General features: G+C 49.1%; 1 protein-coding gene across 2 annotated transcripts in view; it reads right to left on the bottom strand.

Moving 5' to 3' along the window:
• Positions 1–16,239, bottom strand: part of CEMIP (cell migration inducing hyaluronidase 1) — a 161,112-nt gene extending 144,873 nt beyond the window's left edge. For both annotated transcript variants that reach the window (XM_081228743.1, XM_081228744.1), the window contains exon 1: positions 15,880–16,239. The gene's annotated coding sequence lies outside the window, so the exon portion shown is untranslated. The remainder of the gene's footprint in view (positions 1–15,879) is intronic.
• Positions 16,240–17,917: the final 1,678 nt, after the last annotated feature.

Raw genomic sequence — 17,917 nt, 5'->3', positions numbered from 1 at the left:
AGTCTTGCCTTACCCCTCTCCTTCCCTGCCCCAGGCAGACTGGGCCTCTCTCAGGTCTCACCCCAGGGCCTCCATGCACTCCTGCTGCCGGAGGCATCCCTGCCCCACTCTCGGTCTGTCTAAACTCCACAGCACCCTCCGAGGCTCTGCCTAAATGTTGCTCTTTCAAAGAGACTCTCCTCCCCCCCAACTCCTTCCGTTCCCCCCTCCACCACCCAGCTCCCCAGACGCCCTGTTTTCTCTCCTGGTACCTTTTGCGGTACGCGGGCCTCTCACTGTTGTGGCCTCTCCCGTTGCGGAGCACAGGCTCCGGACGCGCAGACTCAGCGGCCATGGCTCACGGGCCCAGCCGCTCCGCGGCATGTGGGATCTTCCCGGACGGGGGCACGAACCCGTGTGCCCTGCATCGGCAGGCGGACTCTCAACCACTGCGCCACCAGGGAAGCCCCTCCTGGTACCTTTTCACTTCGCTTCATATCATCAACCATGGTTTGAAATCACATACCCGTGTGCATTTCCTTATAGGTCTCTCTAAACCTCTGCTGTTAACTACAGTGGCCACCTGAGGCTAATGAGCACTTCAAACACACCTAGTCCCAACGGCGATGCGCTCTAAGTGTAGAATCACACCGGTTTCAAAGACTTGGTATGAATAGAAGACTGTAAACTACCGTGATACTTTCTGTATTGATTAGCCATGGAAATGACAACAGTTTGGCTGTGTTGGGATAAAGTATGTTATTAAACTTAACTCCACCTGTTTCTTTGGACTTTGTGTTGATGGGGCCGCTAGAAAAATTAGAATTCCACGTGTGGCTCACCTTACCCATTTGTTTTTGGGACAGCACTGCTCTAGACTGCAATCTCCATGAAGGCAGAACTCGGCCCATTTTGTTCACTGCCGCACCCCCCGGGGCCTAGTACAGCATCTGGAATCGTATGAGCTGATGCCAGTGAATTGCTATAGGTGCATGAATAAACTAGCGAATGCATCCAGGTAAGCAAAGAAGAAACTTGTGGTGGAAAAGACAGTCCGATGGATGTAGTTACGGCAAGTCTGTAAACTTGCTCTTACTTTGTGTCAGGTAATAAGAGGGAGAAATTTCTGATCAGGAACTGTTTGGAGCAACAAGGTAGTACCCCCTCTTAAAAGCGAAGGAGAGCTAATAGACCATCAGTGATTAAACCAGAGAAAAGTCACCAATAGCACAAAAGCAGAGATAAACTTCTGAAGGGTCTCTGACCCCTGGTTAGACCATTGTTCAAATCCCCCAAGCCAGGAACCCACTTGGCAACATTTTGTCCCCAAAATAAAATGATAAAGCTTATAAAGATAACTTGACAAAAGCCTTCTGCTCAAATTCAAAGGTAACACCTGTGTTCATAAAACTGTAATTAGTACCAATTAAGGCTTTGGGGGCAGAGGGGCCCAATTACACTCAGTCTTTGTTTTTTATTCTCATCCACTAATCAACGTTGAGCCCAGAATTTCCCCAACACGTGCTCCCCGGCATGTGAGTCTCACCAGGTCCTCTACGGAGAACGCTCTCGGGAAGTGCTGGGTAGTCCACTCCCCTACTGGAGATCCACGCTGCACAGTGGTTTATAAAGGCTTTGAGAAGACCTTTGAGAATAAAAACCGGTCGACTTTTTTGTGTTTTGTTTTCAACTGGCGTATAGGTACTTTACAATATTGTGTTAGTTTCTGCTGTACAGCAAAGTGAATCAGCTATACGTATACATATGTCTCCTCTTTTTTGGATTTCTTTCCCATTTAGGTCACCACAGAGGACTGAGCAGAGTTCCCTGTGCTATACAGTAGGTTCTCATTAGTTATCTATTTTATACGTAGTAGTGTATATATGTCAATCCCAATCTCCCAATTCATCGCACCCCGCTTCCCCCTTGGTATCCATACGTTTGTTCTCTACCTCTGTATCTCTATTTCTGTTTTGCAAATAAGTTCATGTGTACTGTTTTTCTAGATTCCACATATAAGCAATATTATATATTTGTTTTTCTCTTTCTGACTTACTTCACTCTGTATGACAATCTCTAGGTCCATCCATGTCACACCAGTCAGAATGGCCATCATCAAAAAATCTACAAACAATAAATGCTGGAGAGGGTGTGGAGACAAGGGAACCCCCCTGCACTGTTGGTGGGAATGTAAACTGGTGTAGCCACTATGGAGAACAGTATGGAGGTTCCTTAAAAAACTAAAAATAGGGACTTCCCTGGTGGCACAGTAGTTAAGAATCCACCTGCCAATTCAGGGGACACGGGTTCGAGCCCTGGTCCAGGAAGATCCCCCATGCCACGGAGCAACTAAGCCCGTGCGCCACAACTACCGAGCCCGTGTGCCACAACTACTGAAGCCTGCGCACCTAGAGCCCGTGCTCCGCAACAAGAGAAGCCACTGCAGCGAGAAGCCCACACACCACAACGAAGAGTGGCCCCCGCTCACCACAACTAGAGAAAGCCTGCGCGCAGCAACGAAGACCCAACACGGCCAAAAATTAATTAATTAATTAATTTTAAAAAATAACTAAAAATAGAGCTACCAACCATATGACCCAGCAATCCCACTCCTGGGCATATATCCAGAGAAAACCATAATTCAAAAAGATACATGCACCCAATGTTCACTGCAGCACTATTTACAATAGCCAGGACGTGGAAGCAACCTAAATGTCCATCAACAGAGGAATGGATAAAGAAGATGTGGTACATATATACAATGGAATATTACTCAGCCATAAAAGGAATGAAATAATGCCATTTGCAGCAACACGGAAATGGACCTAGAGATTATCATACTAAGCGAAGTAAGTCAGAAAGAAAAAGACAAATACCATATATCACTTATACGTGGAATCTAAAATACAACACAAGTGAACATATCTCCAAAACAGAAACAGACTCAAAGACACAGAGAACAGACTAGTGGTTGCCAAGAGGGAGGAGGGGAGGGGAGGGAAGTACTGGGAGCTTGGGATTAGCAGGTCCAAACTATTATATATAGGATGGATAAACAACAAGGTCCTACTGTATAGCACAGTATATCAACATCCTGTGATAAACCATAATAAAAAAATATGAAAAAGAATATATGTATATGTGTAACCATCACTTTGCTGTACAGCAGAAATTAACACAACATTGTAAACAACTATAGTTCAATAAAATTTTTAAAAATTAAAATAAATTTTAAATATCATTCATTCACTTATGGTTACCAAAGGGGAAAGAGGCGGGAGGGATAAATTAGGAGTTTGGGATTAACAGATATACACTACTATATATAAAATAAACAACAAGGACCTACTATATACCACAGGAACTATATTCAATATCTTATAATAACCTATAATGGAAAAGAATCTGAAAAAGAATATAAATATAACTGACACTTTGCTGTACACCTGAAACTAACACCACATTGAAAATCAACTATACATCAATAAAAAAATGTTTTAATTTATTTAAAATGTCATTCATTCAAACATGTGTGTTAAGCGCCAGCTCAGTTCTGGAGAGGCAGTGGTGAGCCAGGAGGACCCAGTCCCCTGCCCCCGCGGATGCTGAACTTGGCACACAATCTTTTCCTCTGCACTCGACCTCTGGAGCGCATGCCTGGGCCATTCAGATGGTGGCTGCGGGACTGGATACTTCCCCGAGTTTACTGAAGTCCGAACGTTTGAAAATGCCCCCAGAAGTTACAGCACTGCCCTCTCCACTTAAAATGTCTACTAATTCAATCAAGTCCGTCAACAAATGGAAGAGAAATGCCATTCTATATATCTCGTATGTACCAGGTCACAACTCTAAGAAGTTTGCCGTGTATTATTTCACTATTATTTGCCATGGATTATTCTCAGAATAATACACAATCATCCCGTTTTAGGGGGTGAATAAACAACGAAGGCACCAAGAGGTGAAGTAACTTGTCCACGGTCACAGAGCTCATCAGTGGCAGAGGCAGATTTGCAGTTAGATCTGCGAGGCTCCAAAGCTCATGCCCCCTTTGCAGCTCGTGACACCATCTCTAACATCCTATAATCAAGGAAAATATAAGCTAAAAAGCTTGAAAACATGATGAGGAAGGAATTTAAAAAACAGTTAATTCTGTAGTCAGCAAAATCTAAAGGAGTTTTTCCTGAAATACTTCCTTCATATTTCTCTCCGTTCATCTGATTAGAACCCTCTTGGAGATATTGATGATCTGAATCTAAACTAATATGTTTCTGTCAGAGGGCAGAGCCCCAGACCTCGTGACCTCTCTCTCCTCTGGTCATTTGATGGGCCCTCTTAGATTTGCTGTAGGACGAAATACAGTCCTGGGTACAGGAGCAACACTAAGAGAATATCTGTGGATGGGTTTAGTTCACTGAAATCACCTGAATGTCTAATCACAGCTACAGGGCAGGAAAGAGATGAAGGCTGGAAGGTCACCCTGGCACCTCTGCAGGCCAGACAGCATTCAGAATATCTGTTTCATCCAGTTCAAGCTGGACTATTAGAACTGGACTAACATCTTTCACAGTGACTGCTCTCTCCTTCCTCCTCAAGGAGAGCCTCTCGTGAAAATTCTGTCCCTTTCACCCACATTCCTTCCACCACTTCTGCTACAGGTCAGTCAAACAAAGCAGTTAGGAATCTGCCCAAGAATTTGTGAAGAATTATGAAGGTGCTTACAAAAAAAATCAGCACAAAGGCCACAGGATGAAGATTAGAACACTCTGACCCCACAGTGAGACTGGATACAGAAAGCAGGGATGCATTGGTCTGGAGGGATAATCCCGAAGACTCATGAGTCTCAGAACATTTTTCTCAAAGCCTTGGAGCTCTACCTGCAGAAGGACCAGACCTCACGTTGGCAGGGTCTCGGGCCACGAGATCCCTGAAATATTTCCAGTTTAATGTTCTCCCCCTTGCCCTCTTGTCCGGGCACCAATAATCCACTGTAGGCAGTGCAGTTTTCCTTACTGCCTTTGCTGGGCCCTAGGAGCTACATTCTCAAGTGAGAACTGGTATTCTGGAATGGGCTTCCTGCCAAGACCACCCTTAGGACTGAGGAACACAAGCCCAACCCAAGCCACCTGCCACCAGGAACAACAGTCTAATGTCCAACTACTGATGACACCCCCTTCCCTCGTCAAAACCACTTACATGAAAGGCCAAACGTCCTGACTCAGCTTTTAAGGACCATCACCACCTGCCCCCACTTTTACAGTCTCATTTCCAGGGAACTCCTAGACCTTCCCCCAAATATCTGCTTTCTAGATTCTCTAAATTTAGTTCAGGCTATTCCTGCCTTCCTAACCCTCTCTTCTCCGGCCAGCAAACTGGACACTCCTTCAAGGCCCCATCAGAACTTCCCTGGCTGTCCAGTGGTTAAGACTGCACTTCCACTGCAGGGGGAGCGGGTTCGATCCCTGGTCGGGGAGCTAGGATCCTGCATGCTGCGCAGTGCGGCCAAAAATAAAAGAAAAAAAATTTTTAATTAAAAAAAAAGGCCCAATCAAAAAACAGTTCCCCATGATGTCTTGTCTCTTTCCCCAGCAGTTATTTCTCATCAATCTGTAGGGCTTCCACCTTGTCCACACCTGCCTTACAGCACAGACTGTAGGTACCTGAACGCCTGTCTGTCCGTCTCCTCAACTGGGAGCTTCTCCATGGCAGGGAGATGCCACGGAGTCATTTCTGAAACCCAGGTGTCCAGAAAGAACTGGTGAATCAACAAGTGTGTTTGGGTGGCCATTATTCTCAAACTGCTTTATTATGAATTACGATATTCCCCTAAACATGCTTTCTCTGAGTTTAAGAATCAGGCAACATCAGTCATTATTCAGAGCATGGGTTTTCTGGACTCACACAGACCTGTGTCAACTCCATGACATCCAGGCAAGTGACCTCAGGTGGATCTCACAGAGTCTCCTCCACCTGATGCCTTGACTTGCCTCAGAGCTGTCAGGAGGATTAACTGAGGTGTGTATGTAAAGTTCTCTGCATGGTGCCTGAACTTAGTTAGCGCTCAAGAAGCACTGGATATGAATAAACATGATGGGAATAACCACAGGGCCACCAGAGTACACACCTCCGAGAAGGTGATTGGCAGGCTCAGGGTTCATTCAATTCCCAGAGCAGAATACACAAGACTCAGCATCAACTCTATTCCACCGCGAGAAAAGCATATGCTTGTGGGGGCAGGGGGGCGAGGGGCGCGGGGGACGAGGGTTGGGACTCAGAGGCAGGACTCATGCATTTGTACATGTAATTCACATTTGAGTACCTACTATGTGCTAGTCCTTGGGAATAGAACGGAACATAAAAGAGTCTCTGCCTCTGAGCCCTGAATGAAGAAATGACTGTCTTATCCTGGGAGCGGCTGAGATGGGAGCCAGCCCCATGCTCCACACTGAGGGGAAACCCTCGCCTTGCCCCACGCTTCCCAGAAAGTCCACCAAAGGGCCCTGTGTGAAGCAGACATCCCCCATTCAAAGTGCGACTCTACCCCTCTCTGTTCCCCTTGACCTTGGAGAGGTGATGTCCTCAAGCAACCTCAGCAGAGCAGAAGCTCAAGTTCATGCTTATTAAGCAAGATTCAATAGAAGCATCATCTTTTTTCCATGTTAAAAATAGCTTCTTGTTTAAAGTAACTGTGTGTGGGGAATGTTGAAAGTAAAAATGAGCTTCACTACCTGGTCATTCTCAGAAAATCCTGGGATATGTTACCATTTGGAACAACACTGCCCAACGATTTTAAAACTGAAAACAGATTTCAGCTCAGCCACCTGGAAAGCTCAAGTGTATGCACAGCCCACAGTTAGGTGGCCAAAGGAAACTCCCAGCTTCTTCAAAGCTGTGAACCAAATCGACACCACCAAGATTGCTGTGCCTTTTCATTTTTACAAAATCACTTAAATGAGAAGAAATCCTTGCATGTGAAAATTCCGAAGCCCAAATCCCACAACTGCTTTCTCTTTTGTTACCAGGAACTGAATTAAGAAATCTGGTAAACTCAATGTCTTCTTAAGAAGTCAAAGACATAGTGACACATCCGCCCAGCATAACTGGCAAAACATTCTACGAGGAACACCGCAATTCCTTCCCTCTCCAAAAAGGAAGTTAAGGAACGGAGAAGGGAAAATATCGGCTTCAGATCACATGGACGTCTAAAGAGGACCCACATACGTCTCTTCTCCACTTTCCCTAAGACTTCTACACCCCCAGTTCAGATCAACAGGTAGGTTAAGAGCTGGAGGCGCCTTTAGCATCCCCAAAGCTTGTTTGTCTGTCTCTGGCACCGATATCTGCATCAGAAAATATCAGAACAGAACCAGCACTGACGGTAAGGACTTTGACTTCCCAGCAGGAATGAGCCCTAGAGGGGGTCGGTCGGGAGAAGGGTGAGAACTCAGTCATCACTAGTAGCTAATATTGTAATGCAATATTTAACAAACTGAAATTAATGCAAAAAATCTATCACGAATCAAATACCGAAATGTTAAATAAAGACAGAACCAGTATTACTGATTTTTCTTTTTACCTCTCGTACCTACATTTGCTTGTGTCTCATAAAAGGCTACAGAATCGACCAGCCACAAGCCCGGGGCTCAGCTGTGAGCACCCACTGCGTAGAGCCTGGGGACGGCTGTGGGAAGGAGAGAGAAAGGACCCAAGCACACTCATGGCTTAGCAATGTTGGGCAAATAACAACCTTTTGCTGAGTAACATGGAAATAGATCTGAAACATATGGATTAAATTCCTCCCAAAATAAACACAATTTTTAAAGGAAAGGAAAAGTACTTAGCCACTATGTTTGAGGTTTTCCTGAATCCAAACCTTTGGAAAATTAGCATACGAGTGAATTACTCAGGGGCTGTAACACAGTCAGCTTTGAAACAGGCTCGTCATAAACCACCAGTTTGTTTTTAAAACGAAAAAAATTAACAGTTTGCCCAAATCTGCTCCCCGGCTCAATCCTTTTGAGGTTCATTGTTGTTGTCCTTTACAGGAAGGAGAACAGTTTGGCATGCCCGCTGTCCCCTGGGAGGCTCTGGAGACCCAGCAATCTGGGGGACTCGAGGAGACCAAGCTGGGAATAACGGCCCGCACCACTCAGCAAGGACAAGAGCCCTGGAAAGAAGGCACCCGGGTGAGTGATGCATTGGACTAAGAGCTAGACAGACACCCAAGATGTCATCCTGTACCAGCTCTGTACCCTTGGGCATCAGTGTCCTCACTGCCCACATGCAGGCACCAATGCCCCCTCAGGGGAATGGAGGGAAGGAGGGCATGCAGTGTGGTGAGAGCCGGGCAGCAGCCTCTGCATCCAAGTGGACAGCTCGGGCTCATCACTGGCCACCCATCAGACAGTCCTGTGGGACCTAGGGAACCAGTGTCTTTGGTCACCCGTCCCAGCCTAAGTCCTGCCCTAGGAAGCAAGGGGAAGCTAAATCCCCACGGTTTGGGAGTCAAGGCCATAGTTCCGGGTGTTCCAGTTTCCAAGGCAATGGGGGGCTGATAGCAAGACCTCTGGACACGAGGACATCTGGATACAGAGGCTGCTGAGCACCAGCTCTCCGGCCTTCCCTGACACTGCCCAGCTCCGTGCGTTGTTGGTCTGGCAGCAGAACAAGCCCCAGACAACTACAGATGCCCGTCCTGGAGGGCACTCTCGTCTGCCTCTTCCTTCCATCCGCGTTCCTCACATACCCCGTGGAGCTCTCTGGACTGAACATGCCTTACTTTCATCACCTTAAATCAGTCATATGATGATGTTTTTGGAGCTGGCTCTGTGAACAGAGGGAGCTCTTCAGATCCCTTTGTGAGGACTGGGAGCACCCATCAGTGAGGGGTGGGGCTCTCTTTGGGCGTTGTCCCATTTAGAGTATCCATTTTCTCCTTTAAGAGAGCTTTGTAAGATGCCCGCAGGAGCTCCAGCTCGAACTGAAACCTTCCGCCTCACCCTGCGCCAGTGGAACTTTTCCATTCTTGTATTTCTGGCTTACAGTCCCTTTTCAAAACTCACTCTTGGCTACATCAATGAAAAGGGATGCAAGATCCTGGGTAGAATTTGTTGAGTCTTATACCCTGGAAATATGCTTTTTTTTTTTCTTGCCAGCTTTTATAGACTCTGAAAAGCCTTGTAAGATTAGAAAAGGTTGAGTAACAAAGTTGAAAATAAAAAGCCCATTTCTGCAAGAAGTTCACAGCTCCATTTTCCTCCTCCAGTGGTCCTCTATGGCTGGAGTTCTTTGAGACAGCACCTGCCACGTTTCCTTCCCCAGCCACACCCCATATACCCCACGTTTGTTAGAGTGTCACACGGGATAATTCCGGTTTCTTTTCATTGAAAATTGTTGACACAACAACCAGCAAGACATCTAGAATGTGAAGAAGACATAGCAAGACAAACCACGATAAGACTAAGGTAACACTCTTAACGTGACTGCCAAAAGCAAAAGGAAATGCTCCAGACAGAGGTTTCCAAACTGTCTTCCTTGGAACCCATAGAGCTCCGTGGAATCCCTTGGGGACATCAAGACAAAAACCAAACCCCTACTCCCAGCCACAGCCACATTTCCTCTGGTTTGTACATTAGGATTTAGTAAGATTTTATGGAAAAAATATGGTTAAAGTAATTTTAAACCACTGGCCCAAGAAACAAAAGGCCCCAGAGACCTACAGCTGCCCAGAAGGACTCTCTCTCTTTGGTCAGGTGTGGCCCAAGGTCTGGGCAGCTCAGGTACAGAGCTTTGTGCAACTGAGGGGTTGCACGAGGTGAAAGGTTTAAGCCTGTCTATGCTTCTGGATCTTTCCCCATGGCCCCCTCTCTGTGTAGAATGCCTTCTGAACTCCACTCCCTACACTGGTTTCACCAGAAAAATCCCTGTAAACCGCTAATCCTTCTAGACGCACCTCTTCTCATGCCCCTTCTCAGGGAAGCTTCCTGGGATGTCCCCTGGCTTTGCCTTCCCCCGGCAGGCCCCCTGCCCACAACACCTCCTGACCCATCTGTCCTAGCCTTGGTCACACTGCATGGCAACTGCTGACGTTGATGTCTGCTCCCCACACGGGACTGTTAGCTCTGGGGAACAGAGACCATTTATTTAACTCTGTCTCCCCAGTGGCTAACACAGGGCCTGCCCCGTAGAAGATGCTCAAACCCTTGTACTCAGTTTCTTCCCTGCTTCCAGATGCGGCAGTGGGTGACTGAATGCAACTGCACCCTTGCATCTTGGGCTGCAGGGGGCATCTCTGATTACCAGCTCATCCCCACAGGAAGGCTACAGGGAGGGCAGCTGAGGAAGATAATTGAGCCTTGAATTTCATTTTCAGGTTCCAAAAAAAAAAAAGTTATGATCTTCAGAGTCAAGTCAAGTTGTTTAAATGTAAACAGGCATTCTCAGTGTCTGGAACCAGAGTGAGATGAAATTCCCCAAGTGATCTCTTAATACCACCAAAATTACATTCAAATGCCTCTGCCAGGCAAAGATAAATTGCCATTTGCACAATGGTCTTGCACTTAAAAGTAACTCGGTCCAGAGAGCTTTGGAAAATTTATTATGACCAGGAAAAGGGGAAACTCAAAGGGGTTCAAGATATTTAGTCTACTGATAAGACAGCTTAGGAGTGACAATAATTATCTCCAAGAATTTGAAGGGTCGTTAGAAGGTCATTAGGAGGACACAGGCCAGCTGGGCCCCATCTACTCGGACATCAGAAATGGACTTAAATTATACCAAAAAGAGTTGAGTTAGCGTCACAGAAGGTCAGCAGTGATGTAAGCCCTGGCGACCCAAAGGGAGCTCCACGAACCAGCACCATCACCTGGGAGCTTGTGAGAAATGCAGATGCTCAGGCTCCACCCCAGACCTACCCAATCAGAACTTGCATTTTAACAAGCGCCCCTGTGATGTGTTTGCCTATGAAAGTCTGAAAAGTCCTGCCCACTGTACTTTCCTCAGTCCCATGGGCTGGGTCCATGCCTTATAGCCACAAAGTCTCAGGCCAACAGCATGAACTCCTGACCCCAGAAAAGGCCAAAGAGTGCAGCAGCTTCCTGGGGGAGTCTGCAGCCCTCCTGCTCCCTCCTCCAGTGATGCCTAGAAACGGGAGAGGCAGAAGTCTGGCACAGATACTTTACATGCCGGAAGGACCAGTTTCTAGACGTGCCTTCCCTGTAACACAAAATGCCTGGTGGCTAAGCTCTTTTATGGACAGCTGAGGGAAAGATACACACAGGGTTTTCAAAAGCAGTTGTCTGGTCAAAGCACTTTAAACCCGAGTTCGATCTCTCATGTGGCTGTCCTTGCAGAAGATTCAAAGATAATGCCTCAGCAATATCCCCATGCAAGGAGCCAGGCTGTCCGGAGCTAGAGAGAGGAAACCTGTTCTGAGTAAGCGCCAGTGGGGGAGGCCGGCTGCCTGTGCGCTCCCCCACCTCACCCTCCCCTACCGAAGGCTCCCACACCTGCAGGGGGTGGCAAGTGAAGGATGGATTCGGATGCCTGGAACCAAGCTGAGCCTAAAGAGGGGCCCTGGAAAATTACAGGGGCGGGGAGAGCAGCAGCTCCTCTCCCTCCGGGTGGGGAAGTGTGTCTCCTGGCACCGAGGAAACTAAGCAGAAAGCAAATGTATATTTGATGACATTTCTCTGCGTGCAGCCTCTCTTCTGAAGAGCCAGGTTTGAACGAAGCCTCGCACCAAAGCAGACAGAGGAAAAAGAAGGATAGGGAACCTACCAGAGAGACTAGGATGGCCCCTGGAAGTGCAGATAATGAGAGTCACTAAGATAGGCACCAGAGTCCTATCCAATTTAATGAAATATCCACATGCCAGGCCTTTGGGAAAGGAGGCTCAGGGCCCAGCTATCAGCTGGCGAAACAATAAAAGGGAACTCAGTACTGAGAAGTCTCCCTCCAACCCATTACCACCCTAACCTCCTACTAACCTAACCAGATACGAGAGTAAGAATGCGATCCTTTCCTGTTCCCTGTGCAGAGGAAACTGAGTTGCCTCCATGTGATGATAAACACCAAGCAAAAGGAGACAACTGATGCATTACTCAGATGAGAGGATCCATCTGGGTATCTGCCGTCGTGTGGAATGAGAGATGTAGCCTAGATTGATCATGGATATAGGCTCTTGTGAATGCAACCCATAAACACAACTTTGTTCCTTTTAGGAACCCAACACACATGCTTGTATTTCTCTTGTGATTTATAACTACAAGTGCAAAATGTTTTTATCCTATCAACTTGTGCTCCTCTGTCAATACCGCAGAAGGTACTAAAAGGGGGTCACTTAAGCGGCGGGCTTCAAAGGAGGCTGAGAGTAACTGAATTCACCCCTGTCATCCCGCCGGCCTTCCCCCCGAATGCCACTCTTGCCATTTGATCCGTCCGTCCCAGCCACACAGACACTGCTGCAACAGGCAGAATGCCACAGGATCTGTGAAGAGCCCCTTTCTCCCTCTCACGCCAGTCCCTCCCCTCTTTGGCCCCTACACTCCAAAAGTGTTCTGTAGTTCAATAGTTTTCCTACCAGAAAGTCTTGTATGCTGGAAACTGGAACTGCATGGGAGTCCAGAGAAGAGAACCGGGACTTAAACGTCCGCCAGGGCCCACGTCCTCCTGCTCCGTTCACATTACCGCGTAGACAAAAGTCACAGAAAGATTCCCAGCATCTGTGGACTGCATCCTTCAGTTCCACTCCTTTCAGATGGAGGGAGCTAAGATTACTTCTGATCTACTAAAGAAAAAAAATATGGAAAATCTAAGAGCCCCAGAACGTGAAACTGGCAGAAACACACACACACAGACACGCACACATACACACATACATTTTGTGGGGAAAAAAAAAAATCTAACTGTAAGATTGGACCCACTACAACTCCATTATCCAAACTTCTGTGGTGTGTCCCATATTAGGGATTTCTACCAGACAGACCCCCGAAGGTGGAGCTAGAGGAAATTTTCAAATCTATCTGAGAACAAATAAGTGGCAATGCACCAGGCAGAGCAAGTGCATGTCTTGGGCAGGGTCTCACAGCCAAGCAAGTCTCAAGCACAAGGGAATGAGCTTCCTGCCTGGTAACCACCACTCAGGGGTTTCCTAGACCAGGTGCTGCCCTAGTGCAGCAACCCCTCACTTCACCCTGCAGGAATCCAGAAATGGAGCTGTGGAGGCCAATCTCCATCAATACCCAAGGGAACTTCACCTTCAAGAGGTCAAAGAGGTCCCTCGGAAGATCCTGCATTCTTTTGAGAGAAGAATCAGGAAGAATTGATCATTTCAACCAGAGGGCTGTGATAAGATTTTGAAAATTACTTACTTTATCTTTTCTCCAAGTGGTACAGGTGGGAAAAACAGGCAACTGATTTGTTTCATGCAAAAATTCTTGCATTTTTCTTTGGTGAACAAGTTTTGTTTGTTTTGTTTTGTTTGTTTCCGCATTGTGATCAACTTCAGCACTTTCATCGATTCCATCAACAAGTTCTCAAACATGAATATAAAGTGGAGCTGGAGTCCCTATCAAAAAATTACTAGGTTAGGAAAGAGAATAGAGGGCTGGTGAACATAAGTCAAAAGCAGAGCACAACCGTCTTTAAAAGATACCTATAATCGCTACCATTTTAAGAGATTTCTCTGTGCTCAGCACCGGTATAAGTGCTTTACACTGTGCTACTTAATTCTCATCAGCAACTCTGCAAGGTAGATTGTGTTGTCCCCAGTTTACAGATGGGGAAACAGACACAGAACTTAAGTGACTTTCGAAAAGTCACACATGCTGCTCCAAAAATAAATAAATAAAGATGCTTAATTGTTTTTACTCTCCATGGGTCTTTGCCAGTCACAAACAGAAGCAGATCTGAATTTCTTGCAATTTTAAAACGAAGGAAGATACATCTTCTGTATAGGTGAAATTGACGAAAAGAAGAGCCCCAGCCAACGTTATTTCTTATCAGAGAAGGGAGATGTTTAATTTACTCAGATTAACCCCTACAGGTTCTCTCCACCCTGTTTCCAAGCAATCAACTTGAAAAACCCTCTACTGGGCTAAAGAGGAACCAATGGAAGCTTCTTTAAAAGTGTTATGGACCTGGGAGGAAATGATTAGGATCGGAAAACAGCATAGTTGCTTTTGCAAATGCATCCAAACTCATTCTCTATGCACGTGTTCTGTCTGATCCTTCTCCATTCTGTCACTGTAACTGTGAAACTAATATCGCCTCCCAGTACCATATTTACTAAATAATTTAATGAAATGGAACGTGACCCTATATCATGCGCAGAAAACAATTTGAGGGAGGTCCCTAATTAGGTCTGGCATTATGTCACTGCCTCAGTCAAACGCTCAGGCGTCGCACAGTCGTAACACCTCGGAGGGCCCCGTGGGGCTGCTGAAAAGCCAGAGAAGCCCACCAGAGGCACCATCCCAGAGGTCCTGTACAGAGCTCAGCTGCAGGCTGATCTAGCAGCCGGTCACAAACCACGCAGGCTCCCTTTATCTTCCTTTTGAGTGGCTCACGTCGCCTTGGGACCGGACACCGAGGGCTCCCGCAGACTAGTGGTGCCTCTCCTCCTGCCCTGTGCCGCTACCCTGAGTCTGGGAGGAAAGCCGCGCGACTTCCCCGGGAGACCCAGGGCCACAGACCGGGAGTGGAGGAAGCGGCTGGGAGCTGTCCATGGTGGCTCCGCGCCTGGGCACGCAGAGCCGCCGGCTCCCGCCCCCGGGCGCGCCCGGGATAACGCTCCAGACCGCCGGAATGGAGAGAGAGACTCTCTCCCAGGCTGCAACCAGGCACTGGCTCACACATCAAAAGGTTAGTTTAAAAAGGGAGTTCTCACCTGTGGGCAGCGTTGGCTGCATGAAGCAGGACTCAGGACCTCAAATCGGCTCCTGGCGGCGCGCCGGGGACGGCAGTAGCGTTGGACCCTTGGGGAACGGCGGCCGTCTCTGGGAACGCGGACAGCGAGTCTGCGGCGGAGGACCTCGGCGCACTGAGCTCCTTTCTCAAGAGCACATGCGTCCGGCCGGGTCCATTCCAGAATGTCTCTGGCCCTGGTTCCCAGAGCGGCGAGCTGGAGACCTGGCCACGGCCCTGGCCTGCGCTCCACCACGTCCCTGACTTTCTTCCCAACCTAATATGACCTTTCTTGGAGCTGACGACCCTTGCCAGGGACCGCCGAACCCTCTTGCAGCGATGGCAGGTTGGGGATCTCAGCCTAAACAGCAGTAGGGGCCCTCGTGTCATCTAACATTCAATTGCCTCCACCCGTCGCGTGCCAGAGCGATGCTGGGTGCCTAGCGCCGTCGGGGAGTGCGCGAGCGTGTAGGCAGCGGGAGGCGGAGAGGAACACCAGAAGGAAGACCGTGCTGAAGGCCGAGCAGCAGGGCGCAGACCTGTTGCCAGATGCATGCCCACTCATGCACAGTGTGAGCCGGCTCCTTGTGGGCTGGACTCCGCGACCTGACCCTCGGAGCAGCTCCTCCTCGGCAAGACACTGTTTGGGGCGCAAGCCCCCCCAAGACATTCAGAACGGGGGAACTCTAAGGAAAACGGGCATCTGCCCCCGGCTCGATGCGCTCCGGGGACACTGGAGCGCCTGGCACCTGCTGCTTCCAAAGGCTCACACGACCTCAAAGAAATCCCACAGCGGACAGAGACAAGGACGTGTGCCCCTCAACAGACACGTGGACAGACAGACAGAGGCGGACCGCACAGCACTGAGTGGACAAACAGAAGCCAATGACGGGTAACGTTTTCCCTATCACTGGTGGAGGCGCCGAAACCCCAGTCTGCCCTCCCCTCTGAGGCTGGGCAGTACGCGCAGCCCTGGCGCGCCGAGCCCGGCCCTCTTACCTCCCGGTCGGTAGCCAAGACAGTGGCACGCCTCGCGGGCCAGAAGCGCAGCGGCCGGAGCGGTCGGTGGCACACTGACGGGCCCTGCGATCTCCCGGGACGTGGGCAAGCGGAGTGGTAGTTCGTCTGGGAAAGCGGGGCTCAGCCCCTGACCGCACTCAGCTCCTCCGGCCCCGAGCGCCCCGCCGCCGACGCCCGCCGCGCCGCTTGCGCTCGCCAGGCTCAGCCGGGTTGCAAAGCGCTGCGCTCGCCCGCGCTCCCCGGCCGCCGGCCAGAGCGGCGGCTTTTATAGCGAGCTGCGGCTTCAGCCGGCCGCGCCGGGCTGACTCCTCCCCGGGGCCCCTGACGCCCGCGCGCCACCGACCCGCCCCCCGCTGAAGCTCCCCCCCTGCCCAAGTGGGGCGGGGGCCCCGCGCCCCGGCCGGACCCGGGCGGGCTCTGGCGGCCGCTCTGGGAGACGCAGACCCGAGCCTGCGGAACCCGGGCGCGCGGAGTCCAGCGGCAGCAGCCGGGTGAGGGCGCTGGAGCCCAGGACTCGGATGGAGCAGCCGCAGCGGGCCGCCCAGAGCCTGTTCTCCGTACTCAGAGGGCTTAGGGTCGCCGGTGTGCAGGGTTAAAACCCAGCTCGCGTCCAGGGGTAGGAGAGGCTATGGAGGAGAAAGTCCCGCGTCTGGAGCAGAATCGCGGGGAGATGAGGTTCAGGGTTATTAAGCCTCAGAATCTTTTTTTGACTTAGGGTGTAATAGGGAAGAACAAATCTGACCCAATATTAGATCTGTTTATTTTACTTTAACCTGTGTATTCTATTGCCTTTGCTTCGAGTTAACATTGTTGCCTGTAGCCTGAAATATACAGGATAGCCCGTGATAAACCTCTGACCTTTAAGAGTATGACACTTTTTCATGCATAAAGAGAAAGTTGCAGAACAGAGAATAACAGTTGTCTTGTTGGAGATTTACAGGAACATCGTGACCTGACCTAGGTGGACAGCTGCAGGAACAAAGGATTCCTACACCAAGAAGTTTACAATAACCAACCCCGCCCCTCCCTCACCTTGCCTTTAAAAATGCTTTGCTGAAACCCTTTGGGGAGTTCTGGGTTTGGGGGGGCACAAGCCACCTGTCTCCTTACATAGCCCTGCAATAAACCTGTCTCTGCTCCAAATTCCCACATTTCGGTTGGTTTGGCCTCCTTGTGCGCGGGGTACACGAGCTTGCATTTGGTAAGGAGACAGTGGCCGTAGAAAGAGATCCTGGCCTAGGACCTAGCATACCCTCCGAGAGGAAAAGGCGTGGGGCCTTGGGTTGAAACCAGAGTCAGACATGCCAGGTATGTGACTGCCCACATGGATCTTAACCTCCCTGGGCATCCGTTTCCTCATCAGGAAAATGCGTTCTCTGATGCTTCCTTACTGACAGGTAGGATTTAAGTGAGGTCACAATAGTACAGGTACCTAGCACACAGCAGGTCTTCAGTAAGTTAGAATCCTTCCCCTACGTGGGAGAGAGCTCTGTACCTCTCTAACTGGACAGACTGAGGTCCTCAAGGGTCAGAGCAAGAAGGCATGACTGCTCTAGATATTCCCCTGCCTGGGGAAACAGTACTAGTGGAAAGAGGCCATAGCAGGTCCCTGGGGCACGTGGAGTCTCCTCTCAACTCCGCCACTAACTCACTGTGTGATTTGGAGCCCTCTACTTTCCTTCTCTGTTTGTTGTATTCCCTCCCATTTTTTTGGAGCTTACAACTCAGTCCCTCACCTGTTTAACTGGAGTCCTCCTAGGACATATATTCCTTTCTCCCTTCCAGCCAGTGCCATGTGAAAACTGACCCGGCAAGGACAGTCCTCATTCTAGGCAGCACACACCGCTTCATGAATCTATGTCTGGTCTTTGGGGCCATAGTCAGACAGAAGCTGCTGGAGTCTGTGTCCATGTTTTCTGCACTGGGACAGAAGCCTTGATTACCTGGCTAAGCTAGGGAAGCAATGCATTCTCTCTTCAGGCCTTTCTCAGAAATCTGATCTTGACCGTCAGTAGGT

This window comes from Mesoplodon bidens, assembly GCF_964165515.1.
Source record: "Mesoplodon bidens genome assembly, chromosome: 3".
Taxonomy (NCBI): Eukaryota; Metazoa; Chordata; class Mammalia; order Artiodactyla; family Ziphiidae; genus Mesoplodon; species Mesoplodon bidens.
This window is presented reverse-complemented; position numbering and strand designations above follow the sequence as displayed.